Source organism: Carassius auratus, chromosome 27 (assembly GCF_003368295.1).
Source record: "Carassius auratus strain Wakin chromosome 27, ASM336829v1, whole genome shotgun sequence".
Taxonomy (NCBI): domain Eukaryota; kingdom Metazoa; phylum Chordata; class Actinopteri; order Cypriniformes; family Cyprinidae; genus Carassius; species Carassius auratus.
The window spans coordinates 13,280,745-13,302,248 of NC_039269.1; the positions used below are offsets into that span (position 1 = coordinate 13,280,745).

The 21,504-nt window shown below is 37.1% G+C and overlaps 1 protein-coding gene across 1 annotated transcript in view; it reads right to left on the bottom strand.

Annotated features, from left to right (window-relative positions):
- Nucleotides 1-5,472, bottom strand: part of cdh12a (cadherin 12a) — a 47,694-nt gene extending 42,222 nt beyond the window's left edge. Inside the window, exon 1 of the mRNA XM_026205969.1 lies at nt 4,978-5,472. The gene's annotated coding sequence lies outside the window, so the exon portion shown is untranslated. The remainder of the gene's footprint in view (nt 1-4,977) is intronic.
- Between the last annotated feature and the right edge of the window lie 16,032 nt (nt 5,473-21,504).

The following is a 21,504-nucleotide window of genomic DNA, read 5'->3' on the forward strand; positions in this document are numbered from 1 at the left end:
TAATTCATGTGACATCAGTGGTTCAACCGTAATTTTACAAAGCTATGAAAATACATTTTGTGCACAAAGAAAACAAAAATAATGACTTTATTCAACAATTAGTTTCCTCAGGGTCAATCTATAGCACCTTTTTGGAGAGTATCACATACGTAAACAACATATGCAACATATGCACGAATAGATTTTTTAAGTTCAGATTAAAGCATAAACAACTTTCCGTATTTTCCGCACTATAAGGCGCACTTAAAAGCCTTTAATTTTCTCAAAAAAACGACAGTGCGCCTTATAATCTGAAGCGCCTTATATATGGATAAAGGCGCTCTGTCAAAATGTTGACATTCCCTTTAGCACAGCTCCATCTAGTGGATGCATAACACAAACCCTGGAGCCCTAGACCGGTTTCCCACTGAAGCTAAACAGGGCTGAGCCTGGTCAGTACCTGGATGGGAGACCTCCTGAGAAAACTAGGTTGCTGCTGGAAGAGGTGCTAGTGAGGCCAACAGGGGGTGCTCACCCTGTGGTCTGTGTGGGTCCTAGCGCCCCAGTGTAGTGATGTGGACACTATACTGTCAACAAGCACCGTCCTTCGGATGAGACGTTAAACCGAGGTCCTGACTCTCTGTGGTCATTAAAAATCCCAGGATGTCCTTCGAAAAGAGTAGAGGTGTGACCTGGGCATCCTGGCTAAAATTCGCCCATTAGCCTCTGACCATCATGGCCTCCTAACCATCCCCATACACTGATTGGCTTCATCAATCCGTCTCCTCTCCATCAGTAAGCTGGTGTGTGGGGGGCGTTATGGCGCAATATGGCTGCCGTCGCATCATCCAGGTGGATGCTGCACACTGGTGGTGGATGAGGAGATACCCCCTGTCTATGTAAAGCACTTTGAGTGCCTAGAAAAATTATTATTATTAAACCCAGTCAAACGTTTGACAGCAGTATCTTCAATTCTATGCGCCTTATAATCTGGTGCACCCTATATATGAAAACAGTTCTAAAATAGGCCATTAACTGAAGGTGCGCCTTATAGTGCGGAAAATACGGTAAACAATGCATCCACGTACATACATTGCATATGTTGTTTACATATGTTATGCTCTACAAAATTGCATTATGGGTTGACATGGAGAAGACAAATTGTTGAATAAAGTCATTATCTTTGTTTTCTTTGTTTATGGGATGGTCAGAGAGCTCTTGGAATTCATCAACAATACCTTAATGAATGAATGAATGAATTAATTAATTAATTAATTAATCTAAATATTTAAGTTACTCCTTTTTTGGGGGGCTTTAATGACAGCATCATTTGAGCTTCATGATTGTTTGTTCTCAAGCATGATTTATGATGATCCAAATAGCATCAAAGAGCTTCAACGGAGCTTTAAAGGGGGGGGGGGGGTGGTATGCTATTTCATGCATACTGAGTTTTTTACACTGTTAAAGAGTTGGATTCCCATGCTAAACATCGACAAAGTTTCAAAAATTAAGTTGTACGTTTGAAGGAGTATTTTTGTTCCAAAATACTCCTTCCGGTTTGTCACAAGTTTCGGAAAGTTTTTTTCGAGTATGGCTCTGTGTGACGTTAGATGGAGCGGAATTTCCTTATATGGGTCCTAAGGGCACTTCTCCCGGAAAAGGGCAAGGGCAAGACAACCCTGCACAGATTACCACAAAAAAAAAAAAAAAAAAAAAAAAACAGCATAAAGGGACCAGTAGATGGAGTTTATTTTTACAGAGTTACAGAGCATCAACGGAGTTGTGCGAGTGTTTTTGTTTGTTCCCTGCATTTCGAAGATGCCGGATTTGCATATCGTTTATTTCTTAAGGATAATGCAGTCCCAACGAAAAAGGGTCACGATTGTGTGTTGGAACCGCATGCGGTGAGTAAAACTGCTTCAAATATCTCTGTGTTGTTAACTTAGCTATCGGTGCTTAAGCACATCAAGCAAACAACATGCGATGTTGTCATCAAACTGCACTTTCCACATGTACACCTTTTAAAAAAAATAACATAAAAAAAGACGACATAAAGTGGAACTTCCAAAACCGCTCCACAAACCGCTAAGCAAATATATACAGTTTCAATACATACTACTTAGAGACGTCCTGCTGTAGTCGTTGCTGCTGCTGCTCTCGTTCAGTTTCAGCCTCGGGATCTGATTCTGGATCATAAATATACGCTGAATCTGACTGTTAGCCATGGTTTGTTTTGGATGATGTTTTTTTTTTTTTTTTTCTCACGGTAATGTCACAGCTTCCAAACGCTCTCAATGCAAAAGCTTACTCGTACTCGTGATTCTTTAGCTCCGCCCACACGTTACACCTCCAGCCGCTCGTGTTTTTCCGGGAAAAATTGGTACAGACTATCTTTCTCTTATAAATATAATAAAACTAAAGACTTTTTGGATTTATGAAGGATGCAGTACTACTCTATAGGTACTCAAGATTAACAGGATATTGAGTGAAAACGAGCATTTCACCCCCCCCTTTAAGATCTGCAATGTCTGTCAAAAGTTCATCAGATCACTATCACAAATTTAAAATATTGCAGGATCTTAAATATTTATTATTCTTTTTGCATCATAAACTTTTCATTTTCACATCTTTCTCAAATTAGATTTTTAATCCTTGATTTGTGATGTGGTCATCAAGTAAATTGTAATGAAATTTGTCAAATTGGCCAAATTTGATGTTTGCTGGTTGTTTCACCAGATCAATATCTTGCACATACAGGCCATTATTTGTCTATTTTTAAATAAAGTGCCTGTTCTGATAACCTGGTTCTGATTCAGGTTGATTTGAGCATTAAATCCCTCATGGTGCTGGAAGAGCAGACGTTCATGGCCCTTCTAAGGCTATTTGTTCCATATACTCCTTGTACCATGTCATGATGATTTCTTATTCTGTTGTGTTTGGAACGGTAGAGTGATTTATCATACTTTGAGTTTCATGGCCAATATCGAATTTTGACCAACATCCAGAAATACAGAAGTGGTATAGCTGGTACTTATTTAATTAAATAAACAAACAAACAAACAAAAATGCATACATACATAAGCAGTCATATTTTTCTCAAAATCATGTCATTCCAAACCTGTATGACCTTCTGTGTTCTATGGAACAACAACAACAAAAAATGTCTCAAAGGGGGTTTATTTATTTATTTATTTATTTGGAAGTCAGTGGTTACCAGAACTGTTTGGTTACCAGCATTCTTAAATATCTTCTTTTCTGTTCCAAGTCATACAGGTTTGGAAAAACTAATTGGAAAAGATTAATTTTTGGGTAAACTACCTCTTGAAGAATTACACAGAATAAAGAAAATATCGAGTTTTTTATTAGTGTTCATGTATTGCATCTACAAAGTTATTATAGTGTCTATCAAAAATACAATTTAAGTAATAAAATAATTATATTGTAAATTATAGAATAATGTTTAATAAAGTCAAAATATTAATTTAAAAATATAAGCATATTTTCAAATATCTTTTTTTTTTTTTTTCAGCATTCTCAAAGCTTTTGTCTCGGTCTGTATTTGGCCACCACATTAATGTAGGCTGTGTTTAATAAATAGATGTTTTTAATCATGCTGTTGTCCTCTGTGTCTCAGATCCAATAAAATACTCTGTCTAATCTCATATTCTCAGAGTTATTGGCCCTTCCAGATGAAGCCCAAGAGAACAACCTAGACTCTGATGTATTAGCGTTTGAAGGTCTGAACACACATGGCTGATGTTAAGACCTCGAACAATGGCTCTCCATGCGGACTATTATCAGTAGAGGTGAGATGTTGAAAGCTGTGCCGTTGGGAAATAGAGAACAATTGTTATTGTGTGTTAATTTGGTGGCGAATGAATATCGAATTGATTCCTTTGTCAAATGCAAATGTGTACATTACACTGTGATTAATACGCAAACAATGGGATAATTACACAAACATGCAAGAATAAAAAAAAAAAAACACTGAAATAAAACTAGTCTAGTCTGTCATAGAGAACCGGTTCTAACACAGATTCATCCATCATTGTTATATACAGTGGCATGAGGCAACTCAGATACACACCGATGCTCAGGTAGGGCATTGTCATTCTAATTGTTGTTTACAAGAAATGACTGAAGATTTCAGCTAGACTTTATTCAGGGGTTCTGTCCGCAGAGTCTTTTTCCCCTCTGGCATGTGCAATGTCATTATTTGTTTAGTGAACTTCTTGCTTTTAATACCTAAAACAAGGTTCTGTACTGACAGTATGACAGTAAAATGTGCCTTTGTCTGTCATTTTTATTTCTAATTCACTTTCCATCCCCGTCGCTCTGAAAAAATGCCTGATGTTAAAATTCATGAAGAACATCTTTGAACCATACGCAATCTGTGCGAAATCTTAAAGGGATAGTTCATTCACTCTTTCTCGTGTCACTCCAAACCTGTGTCTCTTCCTTTCTTATGTTAAACACAAAGGTATTTTGGCTTTGATTGTATGAACAAAAAAAGCACTGAAACATTTTTCAGAATATCTTCTTTTTCTTTCTGCAGAAGAAATAAAGCAATACAGGTTTGGAATGACAAGAAGTGAGTAATTTTTTTTTTTTTTTTTTTGGTAAACTTTCCCTCTACATATTTACAGTAAGTAAGCCTTATATTGACTTGAATGCTTAAATAATTCATTTCTTATTCATTACAGCACTCACTTAGAATAAATGTTTTACTCTTAACCAGTGCATCACCAAGAACTGACCCCAGCATCTGCTTAACAGCCACAAACTGCCCATCTCATGCTTCAGTTAGATCTCAAAACCACGCTCACACATTACGAATGTCTACATGAGTGCTAGGATGTGTCTGATTCCAGAGTGGTTGACTCATATCACTCATGTAAGAAACAACCTCTGTATAACGATCACACAACAACTGCAGAAGCTCCCCATCAGCAGTTTAGTTTTTCACATTTAATATGTAAGAAATGATCTTTCTCATACCTTCAAAACGTCTCACAAAGTCTCTTGGGGATTAAAGCGGTGTAATCCAGACCTCCAGTCCCTATTGCAATAAACTCTTCGATCTCGCGCACACGCTCTCTTTCTGGTCTTCTCCTCAATCACTCTCTGTAATGCGCTCGCCCTCTTGCTCTTTCTTTGGCTCTCTTTAACTTGCCCTCTTTCTCTCTAACGCTCTGTCTCTCCCTCTCTCATCTCAGCATTGTGCAGAGCTCTGTGAAAACAGAATGAGGGGGAGAGTAAAGCGCTTGCTGAATTCAGTATTCACCCCTGCAGTGTCAAGGGGACAGAGAAGTGAGAGAGAGAGAGTGAGGCTGGCTGCTGTAATGCTCATATGCGCTCAGGACTGATGCTCTTGGTACTGGGTGCCTGTGGGTGTCAGAGGCTGCTAGTCTGCTGTTACTTCCCTCCCAGAGATCGGCTCTCCTCCCCTTTTAAATTGCTGGATTAATGCGGGTCCTACCAGTGCTAAACATAGTCAGCATAGTCAGCTTTGCTGTGTTCCCCTCAAGGGATATAGAGATTTTCATTGAACAAACTGAAGAATGTATTTATTTATTATTATTATTATTATTTTTTTTTTCACATTGAGTGAACATAGAGCATCAGTGTATTCTCAAAATCTTCTTGGCAATTAAATTTTCCAACAGTCTATGGATCTTTTCTTTCTTTTTTTTTCCGACAAAAACATACTGTGTGTTAATCAGCTAACAACTTTTGGTCTGTGAATCCCTGAATATGGTTTGATCCAGTTAAAGAGATTTTATTTCATTTATTTATTTTATTTTTTTGTGGTGCATACATGTATTTTGGATTTGATAGATTTCCGATAGAGTACATGTGTTATACTTATCCGCGAGGCTATATCTGTCATTCACAATGATTTACAGATCTCAATTCAATTCAATTCAAGTTTATTTGTATAGCGCTTTTTACAAAATAAATCGTTACAAAGCAACTTTACAGAAAATTATGTTTCTACAATATTTAGTAGTAGCTAGTAGTTTGTGCACATTTGACAGGATTTTAGAAAAAATAATAATAATAATACAAGACGTAGTCAGCTAGACTATGAACTATCAATATTATTAAGTTATTATATGATTCAGTCACACATTTAGCAATAATTGTTAGTTCTGTTTGTTGATTCAAGGTAGCATCATCTGGGGTCCTCTGAGGGTCAGCATCATCTCTTCTCAGGTGTTCTGGATCCAGACTGGAGCTTGTTTAAATCCTAGTTACCACGGGATGTAAATCCCGTGGCGAAACATAGAAACAAAATACAGACATCATTAGCATAGCTGCTGATCCAACAAAGTAAAATTAGTTTAACCCAAGCTAATGAATAAAAATGCAACTTTGAACAGATGCAACTACACTCACAATTAAAAAGATACATTATTCGAATGCTTGGTGAAAGAGATGTGTTTTTAATCTAGATTTAAACAGAGAGAGTGTGTCTGAACCCCGAACATTATCAGGAAGGCTATTCCAGAGTTTGGGAGCCAAATGTGAGAAAGCTCTACCTCCTTTAGTGGACTTTGCTATCCTAGGAACGACCAAAAGTCCAGCGTTTTGTGACCTTAGGGTGCGTGATGGGTTGTAGCGTGGTAGAAGGCTAGTTAGGTACGCTGGAGCTAAACCATTTAGGGCCTTATAGGTAAGTAATGATAATTTGTAACTGATACGGAACTTAATAGGTAGCCAGTGCAGAGACTGTAAAATTGGGGTAATATGATCATATTTTCTTGACCTGGTAAGGACTCTAGCTGCTACATTTTGGACGACCTGTAGCTTGTTTATTGAAGAAGCAGGACAACCACCTAGAAGTGCATTACAATAGTCCAGTCTAGAGGTCATGAATGCATGAACTAGCTTTTCTGCATCAGAAACAGATAACATGTTTCGTAGCTTGGCAATGTTTCTAAGATGGAAGAATGCAGTTTTTGTAACATTGGAAATATGATTTTCAAAAGACAAATTGCTGTCTAATATAACACCCAGATTTCTGACTGTAGAGGAAGTAACAGTACATCCGTCTAGTTGCAGATTGTAATCTACAAGATTCTGTGTAGTGTTTTTTGGTCCAATAATTAATATCTCTGTCTTATCCGAATTTAATTGGAGAAAATTGTGTGTCATCCAATCTTTTACATTTTTAACACACTCTGTTAGCTTAGATAATTGGGAAGTTTCATCTGGTCTCGTTGAGATATATAGCTGAGTATCATCAGCATAACAGTGGAAGCTAATTCCGTATTTTCTAATAATATTACCAAGGGGCAACATATATATTGAAAATAGAAGGGGACCTAGGACGGATCCTTGTGGCACTCCATATTTTACTGTTGATAAATGAGATGACTCCCCATTTAAGTAAACAAAATGGTAGCGATCGGACAGGTAGGATCTAAACCATCTTAGAGCCTGCCCTTGAATACCTGTATAGTTTTGTAATCGATCTATGAGTATGTCATGATCTATGGTGTCGAACGCAGCACTAAGATCAAGTAAGACTAGAAATGAGATGCAGCCTTGGTCTGACGCAAGGAGCAGGTCATTTGTAATTTTAACAAGTGCAGTTTCTGTGCTATGGTGGGGCCTAAAACCTGACTGAAATTCTTCATACATATCATTTTTATGCAGGAAGGTGCTCAATTGAGCAGACACAACTTTCTCTAAAATTTTAGACATAAATGGAAGATTTGAAATAGGCCTATAATTTGCCAGTACACTAGGATCTAGTTTTGGTTTCTTAATAAGAGGCTTGATAATCGCCAGCTTGAATGGTTTTGGGATATGTCCTAAAGATAACGACGAGTTTATGATATTGAGAAGCGGTTCTTCGGCTACAGGTAACAGCTCTTTCAGTAATTTAGTGGGTACAGGATCTAATAAACATGTTGTTGAGATCTCTTGCCTGTCGAGCGTTTATTGAATAAAGAGGCATATTACAGTACTTATATTCAGTGTTGGGGTAAACGCATTACAAGTTACATGAGTTACATAATAAGTAACTAGTAAAGTAACACATTACTTTTTTTAATTTAGGAGGAAATATATGAGTTACTTTTTGAATAATTGATGCCAGTTACTTTGTTTCCCATGATTTGACTGAAATATATGAGTTACTTTTTCAAATAATTAATGCCAGTTACTTTGTTTCCCATGACTTGGCTGACAGCTCTCATGTTGCCATGTTGAGAGAAATCAGAAGTAAGTGCAGAGACATCGTGTGCGCCAAGTGAACATGATGTTTCTGTAGTTCTAGACTAAACATGAACATGCATTTGTTCTTCTAAGATTCAGTATTCTTCAAAATGAATTAAATATAAAATAAATTCATATAAAAAAATATTAAACAACTCGAAAATAATTTTTTGCTTTACACAGTTTTAGTTCTGCCTCAATGTAATATATAACTACTTCTCTCTGTTTATAAGAATCACAAAGGTACCGGGTTACTCCGCCGCTGTACCCCCGAAGCAATCTAAAATAGTCCGAATATAAACACTTATTATAGGTGCACCCTAGTGATTCAGGACAAGCTAAAAACACGGTTTGGAAAATGGATTCATGGTGTTCTCGCTTATTATATACATTTAGTAAATTTTGAACACAAAAAAAGTTACAGACTGCAGCTCTGATTGGTTGTTTCTTACCTGGAGCAGTGTATTTCTGCAAATGGCAATACTGGGAGGAGCCAGAGGAGCTTGATTTTTTCACAGATTATCTGTCTCATATTCTACTGTCAGGACATAATGACAGGTTTAACAAATATGTAAAAAATATTTTTTACAAAAAGTTACCTACTGCAACTTTAATATTCAGTGTGTAAACAACAAAATGAGCTTTAAAGCCATCTATGCTTAATGGAGTAAAAGTGTGCTGACTGTGGGCAGTTTAAAAGTGTAGGCAGTTTAAATCAAGATGCAACCCAATCAAACGGCACGTACAACCACTAAATATCTCTACCTACAACCTAGTAAGCAGTTAAACAAGGCACCATTATCTTCTGTAATTGGTCCATTAACTGTGACTCTAATCCCGGTCTGGTCTTCCATTTACTTACAACCAACGTATGCAAAGACGTTGAGCACAGTAATGGTGTGGCTAAAAACATGCTGGGTGATACAGAGTGCGGTTATTTGTGTTTCTGGGTTTCCTCATCACAAACACTTTACCTTAATTTACTGCCGGTCAGGCATTGGCGTGAATCCCCGAGTCTGATCATCCTTGGAGCAGATGGCATGGCAAGCTTCCATCCTGAGTTAGACTAAGAGATAATCCTCACAGCACATGGTGGGCTATAACACAGAGACTCTTTTTTTTTCTGGAGTGGGGGGGGGTGGGGGGTTCCAAGTGTGGGGGTGGAAAGTCTCTAAAGTCCTGCAAGCTTCAGTGGAGGCCAAACCATCAAGGCGTTGAGATCATCCAGGCCTCCAGGTGTGAGTCGAGCTTCTACTGGATACGGTCTGTGATCTCTTAACTACTCACACACATAGTGCATAGAAAGAGGCAGATGTGAACATATTTGCCCTGTTTGCACCTGGTATTAACTTTCAGTGATCCAATTACAGCAGGTTAGAAAATGAGTTCGAAAATGTTGTATGATCTGATCACTGAAACCACATTTGGAGAAAGTCAGACCCACAAGTTAATACAGGTGGCTGAACTGAAACAAAAAGATTACTGTTGAGATACAATTTGAACAGGTATAGGTATGCTTGTTTTTTAAAGAAACTATTTTTGTTGCTTTGTCTGTAATAAAATCAAGACCAGGTTTAGATGTGGTCATATTGTGCCATGATGTTTCCTACAACTCAGGGCTTTCACCTCAAATAACATCTGCGCTGCATGTCATTTTGAGTGATATAGATTAGCAGAGAAATGTGTGTGTTTGTGTGTGTGCGCCTACATAACCATATTTTGGGAACAAATTTTTACCCAGAAGTGAGCTAAATCTTATAAACCCTTCTTTTGGAGACATTCATATTAGTAAAATGGGGATAAAAATAATTAGGTAAAGTTAGAAAAAAAAAAAAAATGGGTTAGAAGATTATAATTATTTTTTAATGAAATTTCAGAAATGATTTTCAACTTTTAAATGAGGCAGAGAACATTGTTTTATTTATTTATTTATTTATTATGTACAGACAAATATTCAGACTGTTTTAAATGACAACTACTCTGTACTTAATTTATACATTACAATTCAAAGGTTTAGACTCACTAAAGATGATACTTTTTTCAGTAAGGACACATTAATTTGATCAAAAGTGGTGGACATTTTTAATGTTAAAAATGATCTATATTTCAAATTAATGCTGTTCTTTTGAATGTTCTATCCATCAAAAATATTATGCAAATCAATAATCTTTAACACTGATAATAATAATAATAATAATAATAATTAAGCACCAAATCAGGCATATTAGAATGATATAAAATGGTAGTTTTGAAATATAATAAAATTCCAGCTTTTTAATGTATTTTAATAAATAAATGCAGACTTGGTGAGCAAAAGAGACCTTTATAGACTTCATTATATATATAGAGAGAATAAAAGGAAGTCATTGAAACTGTCCACCATGATAGGAAAACAAATGTGTGATTGTTTTGCTTAGGGAGCAGTGTGGGCCCTGAGCTCTACCACAATAACAGGTTGTTTGGCAGTTATCCTCGTCCATTCACGTATTAATGAACACTATTAAACGCTTTATTGTGCAGCAAAGATTTCAATGTCAAAATTGTTTCACCATACCCGCCGTGGGAGATTCAGCATAAAGTTGTGACAGATGGGTAGGGATATCATCTCAATAAGGGTATTTGAAAGACAATCCGTTGCATTGCTGATGAAAAACCACATGTAATTTATCAGGCAGGAAAGGAAAACACAGTAATTTTATGATTTCCCCTGTGCTCCTTCCATCAGATGGCATGTGACAGCGATGGTTCACTTCTCTGCTGAATGTAGATCCATATGAAGCTTGCTGCGATTCAGTTCCTTTGAGAGAAGAAAGGGCTCAGAGTCCAAGCACAGTATCTGAGAGGCACAGGAGGAGTGAAGGAGACCACCTTCAGACCCCATCAACCCTGCCGTGCTTGCGGAGAGGGCCTGCCTCTAGTGTGATAATTTGACTGCTGAGGTGCCATCATTGGAATGCATGAGAGAAGTCTATTTTCTCTGCCAGTCTATTTGCCTTCACTCTCTTTACATGGAGAGCCCTTTAATTTGTTTCGGCCTCATCACTTCAGACACAGTCAGCCTACATCCATTCACTCTCATTAGATACACGACCACAGCACTTGACCGTGGCTGCTTGACCATCTTTTTGAGTAAGGTGAGGGACCTGCTAAGTCTCACAAACTTGATTTCCTGGAACTCAATGAGTCTTGGTGCGTTCTCTCCACTCGCACTCGGTAAATTGGTTTTTGTAGACGAAGAGATTCCACCTGACCTCATTTCTGGCCATACACCTGGCTTATGGGATTAGATCAGGGGGCTGAAATCCCCTGAGCTCCATTCACTTTTATTTTACATGACACTCACCTGAGAGGAAACTCTGTGATACTTGAAAGAAAATGTATTAAATGTACTCATATGTGTTTATGGCGGCAAGTGCAGGTGGAAGCGCAGGCATCGGTTGTCAGAATGAACTATTTTTACAGATTCGGTCAGCATATGAGAATGTTAATGTGTTGATGTGTGCCACTCACTGTGACAAGCATATGGGATACGGCCTCACTTTCCTTTTTGAGTCAGAACTAACAGAACACTTCTGAAAGATGTAAATAGTGCACCAAAGGCAACTTTGTAGTGTTCACTTATGGATTGCACAATATTGTAGTATAGTCGGTGTTAGAGTGACAAGCCCTGGTGGTTACGACTGTTGGGATGTGACTTGATTTACACCAAGAATAGAAAGCCAGCCACTCATAGGCAAAGCTTTATGACATAATCTTTCTTTGAAACATATGAAACGCCTGCAGCAGTCGGCAAGACAATAAAGCAGAGAATTACTGAGGGTTAACCTGTGTTTGTGGGTAGGACAGTGAAGCTCGGCTGTTTTGTGATATAAAACTAAATAAATATAGAATTTTAAACTACAGCTGAAGTCAAATTGTTACATACACTGCAATTCATGGTAACACTTTATTTTAAGGTGTCCTTGTTACAGATGTTATATGTACTTAGCCGGCAGCCATATCACCCTGGAGCCCAAGACTGGTTTCCCACTCAAGTTTCCCTCCTGGGAAAACTAGGTTGCTGCTGGAAGAGGTGCTAGTGAGGCCAGCAGGGGGTGCTCACCCTGTGGTCTGTGTGAGTCCTGGCGCCCCGGTGTAGTGATGGGGGCACTATACTGTCAACAAGCACCGTCCTTCAGATGAGACGTTAAACCGAGGTCCTGACTCTGTGTGGTCATTAAAAATCCCAGGATATATTTCGAAAAGAGGAGAGGTGTGACCTGGGCCTCCTGGCTAAATTTGCCGATTGCCCTCTGACCATCATGGCCTCATAACAATCCCCATATCAACTGATTGGCTTCATCACTCTGTCTCCTCTCCACCAGTAAGCTGGTGTGTGGAGGGCGTTGTGGCGCAATATGGCTGCCATGTAGGCTGTGCATGTAGGTTTTGCACAAACTGGGAATCAGGGTGCTGAAAAACAATTGGATAAACTGGCAGTGGGCGAGTTACACAGACCAAATCAAAGACAGAAATTCTGGCCCAGAACACACATTTTCAAAGGAGAATAACTGACTGTAGCATTGTTTTTCAGATAAACGAGGATGTTCAATTAGCATGTTTCTTAAATATCTGCAAACATATTATGGTATTTTTATGCTTTAGTGGAGTCAAAAAAGTACATACAGAACCTTTAAAGTGTATCACCTCCTAGACTTTTGAATATACAACCCCCAAACTCGGGTCAGACCTTCAGACCTTCAGACTGGCCGGGTTGCTATCGCCACTTTTCCACAATAGAACTGAATGCTTCTCTTTGCTTAACCATTCCATTCTGGCGGATGCGGGCTGGTAAGCATGGATGTGGTTTCATTGTCCACTGTGATGCTGATAATGGAGCTCTTTGGAATGCTATACAAATGTGTCAGTCGTTGGTAACCCAAGTGTAAAATAAACAGTGATATGGATGAAGATCAGATATTTTTGTTTTTTGAACTCCTTTTTTATCTGATATTTACTTCGATCAATAACAGAAAAAAAGGACATAACTCTTTACGTGAAAAATAAAATAAACAGAAGGTGACGACAGGTATCAATAAGAGCAAATGTTTCCTCCACAGACCATAGACCACAAGTTTTTTTTTTTTTTTTACTGAATCAACTGATTGTAGCTGAATTAGCACAAAAAACTGTTAACAAAATGCTAGTAACTTGCTAATAATGCTAACAGCATGCTTGCAACATGCTAATAATGCTAGTAACATGCTAGTAACTTACTGATCATGCTATCAAAATGTTAACACCCTGCTAGTAACATACTAATCATGGTAGAAACATGATGGTAACATTATCATCATGGTAGAATCATGCTAGCAACATGCCACCACGTAACAATACCTTAGCAACTACCCCAGGTACCCTAGAAACATCCTACCAACCCCCTTGAGTACCCTAGAAACTACCCTCGAAGCCACCCCAGGTTCCCTAGCAAATTGTTTTTATGTTTTCTTCTGATACACTGTATTGCCTTCAAAACATTCAAACTTTAATCTTTAAAACAGTTTTAAGTATTTCAAACTACTCCAAATTGAAAACATTCCAACTTCAAGCTTTTAAAACTTTTACAAACATTCTGGCTAGGCTTTTTCAAGCCAACTTAAAGTTCATCTGTGAACTTTACTATCTAGTTGTACATGTTCTTATTTGTTGCTTTCCACTGAGGATTGTGACAGACCCCCAGGTGGATGCAGTTGAGTGAATAAAAAACAAACTTCAGCAAACATGTTGCTTCCAGAAGAATCACAGCAGGGCTGAATTGTTGGGTGACCATGCATTTCTTTTCTTTTCTAAAAAAAAAAAAAAAAAAAAAAAAAAAAAAAAAAAAAAAAAAAAACAATGCACAAAATGTGACATTATGACAAAACTTATGGTTTTTGTAAACCAGACTATCAAAACCACCTAAAACCTCCTAGACTTTAATTGAGGGGTTGCACACTTTTATACAATGAGAGTTATTGTTTATTTAAGCTGTCTATTGCTGTAGCAAAACTTAACAACTCCCTACTGGATAAAATAAATAAGTAAAACAAAGTAGGCCATGTGACATCAGAGGGTCCGTTAGAATTTGTTGAAGCATCGAAAATACATTTTGGTCCAAAAATAACAAAAAATACGACTTTATTCAGCATTGTCTTCTCTTCCGAGTCTATTGTGAGCGCATTCACTGCAGTGTAGTGATATCCGGTATGCAAACTAATCACTCGATGTAACCGGATCTTCTTGAACATGTTCACCAAATTGAACTGAATTGAATGAAACGGTTCACGTCTCCAATAAGCATTAACCTTTTGAGCGGTACGGTCTCACATTTGGGATTCTTATTTGCGTGCCCCTGGGAGTATGGTCCCACATATGGGATTTAGAACGTTCGGTAACGTCACGTAACTGTCAAATTCAAACTGTGTTTCCGCACGGTGGCTGGTGCTGAGCCAGAGACAGACGTGCGCTGCTCTTCTCATATTATTAAAACTATGCAGTGTTATTAACCACATAGTGCATATTTTAGGTTTCAGACATTTAAATACACATACTAGTAAAACAATACATTTATAGTTATAGAAAAATACACACATATATCTATGGAAGCAACAATTGCAATCCAGTCAAATTTAATTTGAAGATTTGCTTTATTCATATCATATACACAGTGTAAGTAACTATAAAGTTCACTCTATTCATGACCCAGTTCACCCGCCACTTTTTGCTTGTATTTCAGGATAAATTGATGAATTCACGTGCTGTAAATCCGACTGACATAATCTCTGCACTGAAGTGAGAGCAAACATGGCGGCTTCCATCTCACATTACAGATCATGATCAAAATCATTTAGAAAGGATTTTAAATGACAAAACACACTAATTTACACATATTTATGAATCGGGATATCAGATTTTTCACGACATGGTATGCAAGTTTGTGAATATTTTAAATAAAAAAGGAAAAACAAAATAAAAACAATCCATCTTTCATTCTGTGTAATTGTAGACGCGGTGTGTCATGTGACAAGCTTGACGCGTTGCCATGGAAACAGTAAGGGATAATGAACAAACGATTGACTCATTCTCGGTTGAATCGGTTTTCGGATCACCAGTAGTGATGGGAAGTTTTGTTCTTTTCCGCGAACCGGTTCTTTCGGACAATTCGATTCAATAAACTGGTTGAAGAAAACAGTTCACTGGTTCTTTTGCGCTCAACGTAATGACATCATTGGCAATGATTGTCCTTGATTCAAGCCTTGCGGGGTTTACCCGCGCTCATAACATTAGCACAGAATCAGTTCAGAATCAATCACCAACAGAATCAGTTAGGTTCTTGCTGAATCACACATGCGCAGCATCATCAGCTCTTCCAATATCCATACTCCAGGATATTGGTTTGTTTTACCTCAGAGGGAGTGTCAGCCACATTAAAAAAGTTAATATCTTAAGTCATTTGTGGATTAATGCTTATTGGAGACGTGAACCGTTTCAAATGTTTCAGTTCGATCTGGTGAACTGGTTCAAGAAGATCCGGTTACATCGAGTGGTTCGTTCTGGCTAGGCTTTTTCAAGCCAACTTAAAGTTCGTCTGTGAACTTTACTATGTAGATGTACATTAAAATATTTCCAACATTTTCTTCTTATTTGTTGCTTTCCACTCAGGATTGTGACAGACCCCCAGGTGGATGCAGTTGAGTGAATACAAAAACAAACTTCAGCAAACATGTTGCCTCCAGGAGAATCGCAGCAGGGCTGAATTGTTGGGTAACCATGCATGTCTTTTCTTTTCTTTAAAAAAAACTATCCACAATACGTGACATTATGAAGTGAGTAGCATAAACAAATTATTATGAATTCTACAGTAATAGGGCTGTTACAGTGTATTGTATCAAATTGAAAATAAATCAATATTCTGATTCACAAGTTGTAGATTTGATTATATTTTGATTTGATTAGATTCAGATACATTTGGACAAATTCAAGGTAAAATTTAGTATAATATTAAATAAAGTCTCAATCATAAGAGGCATTTGATTGTAAATCAGGATGCACTGGTTTTTATGTGATGTTTTTGTTTCTTTAAGAAGGACCAGTTTAAAAGAGTAACAAAGTTGTGATATATAAAACAGGTACAAGAGCTGTCACTTGATATATATATATATATATATATATATATATATATATATATATATATATATATATATATATATATATATATATATATATATATATATATATATATATATATATATATATATATATATATATATATATATATATAAATATTTATATATATATATATATATATATATATATATATATATATATATATAAGAGTGATTACAGAGTACACTAGTTGCACTTTATGTTTTTGATTCACTACAAAGAACCAGATTAAAAGAGCCTTAGATCACAAATTGGATTGGCTGAGCTGTGTGTATTTGCCCATTTAAACACTGTAAAATATGAGTAGTGACAACTGTATTTAAATACAGGAGAGAATCCTCTAAATTATTGTTTGTGTGTCTGTACAGAGCAGAATTCACTTGAAATTGAGCTGATAAAAACCATGGGCATTACAGCAACCAAAGACTTACGTTTGGTAGTTTTAACTAAACTACCATTGACATGAGCTTTGCAGAACATACTCTTAAATGGTTGCCATATCCACTCATTATGAGTGATGCTTATTAAACATCTTTGGGCTGTTGTTTTGGCTTGGCTCATCTAGTTTATGGAGTTAAGTATGCAGGTCCTGGGCACAACATTTGTGTGGCTTAATTTCAAGACAAAACATTTGTTTATAAGTTTATTATGTGCTTGTGGATCTTTTTTATTTTCTTTTTTCTAGCAAGATTTGGCATAACTAATGAGTCCAGACGTCTTTGTTCCCTGTCATTTCTTGCACCCGCGTATACAGGAAAGTGACACAACTCTGGTTCACATTGAAATATGTCATTAACAGTAAGCTGTTCAGTTTGTTTCCATGTTGCCACTACCAGATTTCGTAATTCTGGTAATTCAGTTGTAGAATTATCTCTCCCATAAATGATTGAACTGCATCTTTACAGAACAGTATAATCTAAAGGAAAATTTATATTAAACCAGACACTGGTTACACATTATGTTTTTAATTCACTCAAATTAAACAGATTATACTAGTAATTTGTTCATGAATCGGGCTACTCTGGTTGTGCTGTCTGTTTTAAATATTGATGTGTTTATAAATTGGACTTCACTGGTTGTAGACCAGACTTCACTCCACTGCAGCCTGCGAGGACAAACCTATTTTTCTGATTCTTTCGGAATGTTCTGATTTTTATAATTTTACTCAACCCTATAATTTAGGCATAATTATAATAGAGACTTAAGAAACTGCAGAAATGGCTACATGTGTATTAATATTTGGTAGCAGTGGGGTAGGTATATGAGGTGGCAGGTTGGTGATGGTACAATGCTTCTTACTCAGAGCACAGCAATCAGGGCTGACCAGGAAAACAGTAAAGACAAACCGTCTCTTTCAGTTGATGCATTTAGCTGATGCATCATGCATCACAATCAGCCACACCAGAGATGAGATGGCATATAACAACTTACAATATCCTCGGCATGTTGTGTCAATATATTTTTACGACACGTTCTCTGCAACAGTTAGAGAACATTGAAAGCAAACAGTGGAACAACAGCACCTGCCAAGAGGGCAAATTGTGATGCTAAGCTTAGATAATTGCCTCTTGTTGGCTACAAAATAAGGACACATCAGATACCGCGGGGGACATCACAGTGACTACACAATTAAATCAGCCATCTTGTCACCCCTTTGCTTCAGTGCTTCACATGTTAGATCACCTTACACTGTTTACTGGACTTACATTGTGTAGCTCACACTGTATATAGGAATGGGATTTGGTTTTGTGGAACACAGTCCTGGCTGCTGACTTTGATAAACAGCCAATAGATGGACAAATACAGGGCAGTGTGCCACTTTTGTTTAGTGCTATCTTTACATTATCGCTCCACAGAAAAATTAAACTTATTGTTGTGGAAAATCAAACTACTCTGAAACCCGTTTTTTGTAAGCATCTGTGCACGATGGTTGTTCTAATGGTGTCATCAAAGAGCGTGTCTCAGAGAGCAGCGAGGTATTAGGAGCAGTTCATTCAGTGGGGTAATATTGCATCTGGTTAACTGTAGTTGAGGCCCAATTATAAGCTTCAGATTTGGACCGGCCTGATTCTATGCTGTTAGAAATTGCACTAGTAATGAAGCAGGGAAGATCAAACAGAATGTCAGCTGAGGAGATTATAGGTCTCCAAAACTTGCAAATTTAATAAAGTATGCATACACACACACACACATTATATATGTATATGTATATGTATATATATATATAATATATATATATATATATATATATATATATATATATATATATGTATATATGTATGTATGTATGTGTATATATATATATATATATATATATATATATATATATATATATATATATATATATATATATATATATATATATATATACACATACACTAATGTTTAAAAGTTTGGAGACTGTTTTCACATGTTTGAAAGAAATCACTTGCGCTCACAGAAGCTATGGTTTTAATGTATACCTGTAGTACTGTATATTGTGTTATATTGTGAAATAGTTTTTAAAATCAACAAATAAGTTTCAGTATCAATGTTTAATTTTCAGCAGCCATTACTCCAGTCTTTAAATGATCCATCAGAAATCATTTTAAAATTCTGATTTAATGCTCAGTAAACATTCCTTATTATTATCAATGCTGGAAACAGTTGTGTTGATTGTAATTTTTGTATAAACTATTCATAGAAAATGTATATTTTATTTTAAATAGTAGTGTTTTGTCTATCTATAATATTTTCTCTGTGTTTGACAACACACTGTGAATCCTGTAATTGTATTTACTTATTTATTTATTTTTAATCACAATTTAACCTGGAAAGAAATAGAAATCCTGCAGTATTTCTATGTTAAATATGTTCTTTCTAAATTTAGTGACTCCGCTGTTAAGAAATCTGAATTTCTAGCTTCTGACAAGAAGTTTTTAGATGATCTCAAATCATGCCAAAGAACATGATCATTAGTTCTGAAATGCACATTTCATTTAAACTTTCCACTCTTAACTGTTATACTGATAATACAACATTTAATGGAAAAAGTATTATTATTCTTTTTTCTTTAGATTCAGATTTTTTAGATTCTCAGCGGTATCAACAATGGTTGACTGTGGCCAATTTATGGGCTCTTGTCCTAAAGCAATGTTACTGTATCCGCATAAACATGTGTAGGACAGTTGATGCTATTGGATTCAGGGTATTGCAGCACAGCAAAATCTCTCACAAGCCCATCTAATAAGACCTTAGAGACGCAGCCCAGAGAAACATTCTGATTCAAAGGTCTCCCTTAGTCAAAGACCAGCAACACAGTCTGATTCATTCACCATGCACAGCAAGATGGTGAGGAACCACTCCTGGAAATTTGAAGTACCAGATGAGGCCAAAATAGATTATATATATATGTTTTACAACATTTAAGGACATTGTTTTTATTATTTTTTTTTTTCACATTCTGGCTCAACATTGTAATGTCTATCAGCCATCGGCGATGGACGATGCGTTGTCTATCGGCCCAGCTCTAAAGTATAATTAAGTGCCATCCAAGTGCATCCGAGTGTAACCCATCCAAGTGCACACACACACACGGTGAACACACACCTGGAGCAGTTGGCAGCCATGTTGCTGCGGTGCCCGGGGAGCGTTTGGGGGTTCGGTGCCTTGCTCAAGGGTTTCACCTCTGACATGGTATTGAGGGTGGATTGCCGACTGCCCTATCTGTCTGTACTTGCACGGTTTCTTTTTTAACAATTGTATAATTTTATTTTATATATTTAAACAATAAGTTTACCTGAAATATCTCATTGTCAGCTACACTGAACTAAAGCTAACTACACATTTCAAAACAGTATTTTGACTACTTGAAATTATAAGTGGTTTGAAGCTTGTCAAGATACAGTTCAGTAGGCTCCTCCAACACTTTTCGTTGACAGCTAATTCTGTATAAATTTTGATAAAACCTATATTGTGCACTATGGGACTGTGGAAAGGAGAGGATGCAGATGCCATTTGTATTCAAGTAGCCTGAGGCAGATCTGTGAGCCATTCAGCACTGGGAAATGTCTGCTGCTAAGCATGAGCTCACCTGCCATGTACGAGTCGTAGTCCATCTTCTAAAAACATATCCAACTGTCTTTCACCCTGCTGCCCAGGAACTGGGCCGTCTGCACATTCAATTCACTTACGGCTGGCCATCACCAGTCGATGTGGAGAAATAAGGAGCTGATGAAAACCCCCAGAAAGACAAACACGCCAGCTGTCACAGCAGCATTGCAGATGTTTCCTCGTACATGCTAAACAAAGGAGCTAAAATCAGAATGAGCAAGGGATCTCTCAAAGCCTAACTGCACACGTCAGGAATGATAAGTGCCCTTTAGACCAGCGTCTCACCCGGAATAGAGACCAGAACTTGCACTGATCAATGGCAAATCACAAGGTGACCTCATTGCGTACTGTTACTCCTTTGATATTCTGTATGCATTGGGAAAAGGCTTTTTTTTTTGAATAACTGATGGCATCTAAATGATGAAATGTCAGCTTATAGGGTAATCTCATCCATCAGCATCATACGTGTATGTACATGCATATGCACTCGAACTTTAAAGCATATGCAATGATCTCTGTGTAATACGTTGGCGTATTATACATTTATATATTCAAAAGACTGATAACATTTGCTGTACAACAGAAGCAGGATTTTTGATGGGCTTTTCACATTCACATTTGACCAGTAAAGGTGGAAATACCTCATAAAGGCTCCTGAACCATTAGAGTATCAGGCCATATACATATAGTACATCACATTACCCTGAATCTATTGGCCTCAACGTTCCCCGAGAAGATCGCTACGAGATTCCTGTGACATTCCATTTGTTCTCACAGTGGTGGGCAAGACTGTTAGAATTTTAAATGTGATTGATGTGCTCCAATCACCATAAAAATAGGAGCACAAATATAATGGAATACTGATGGACACAAAGCACATTCAAGGTCAGGAACTCCTCTCATTCTACCCCCACATTTTCAACGAGCGACCGCTTTCCAACCAAATGCAATTGCGCTGCATTAAATCTGTACCCGTAATCATCTCCTGCTGCTGTGTTTAAAATATTTATACATAGAAATTTG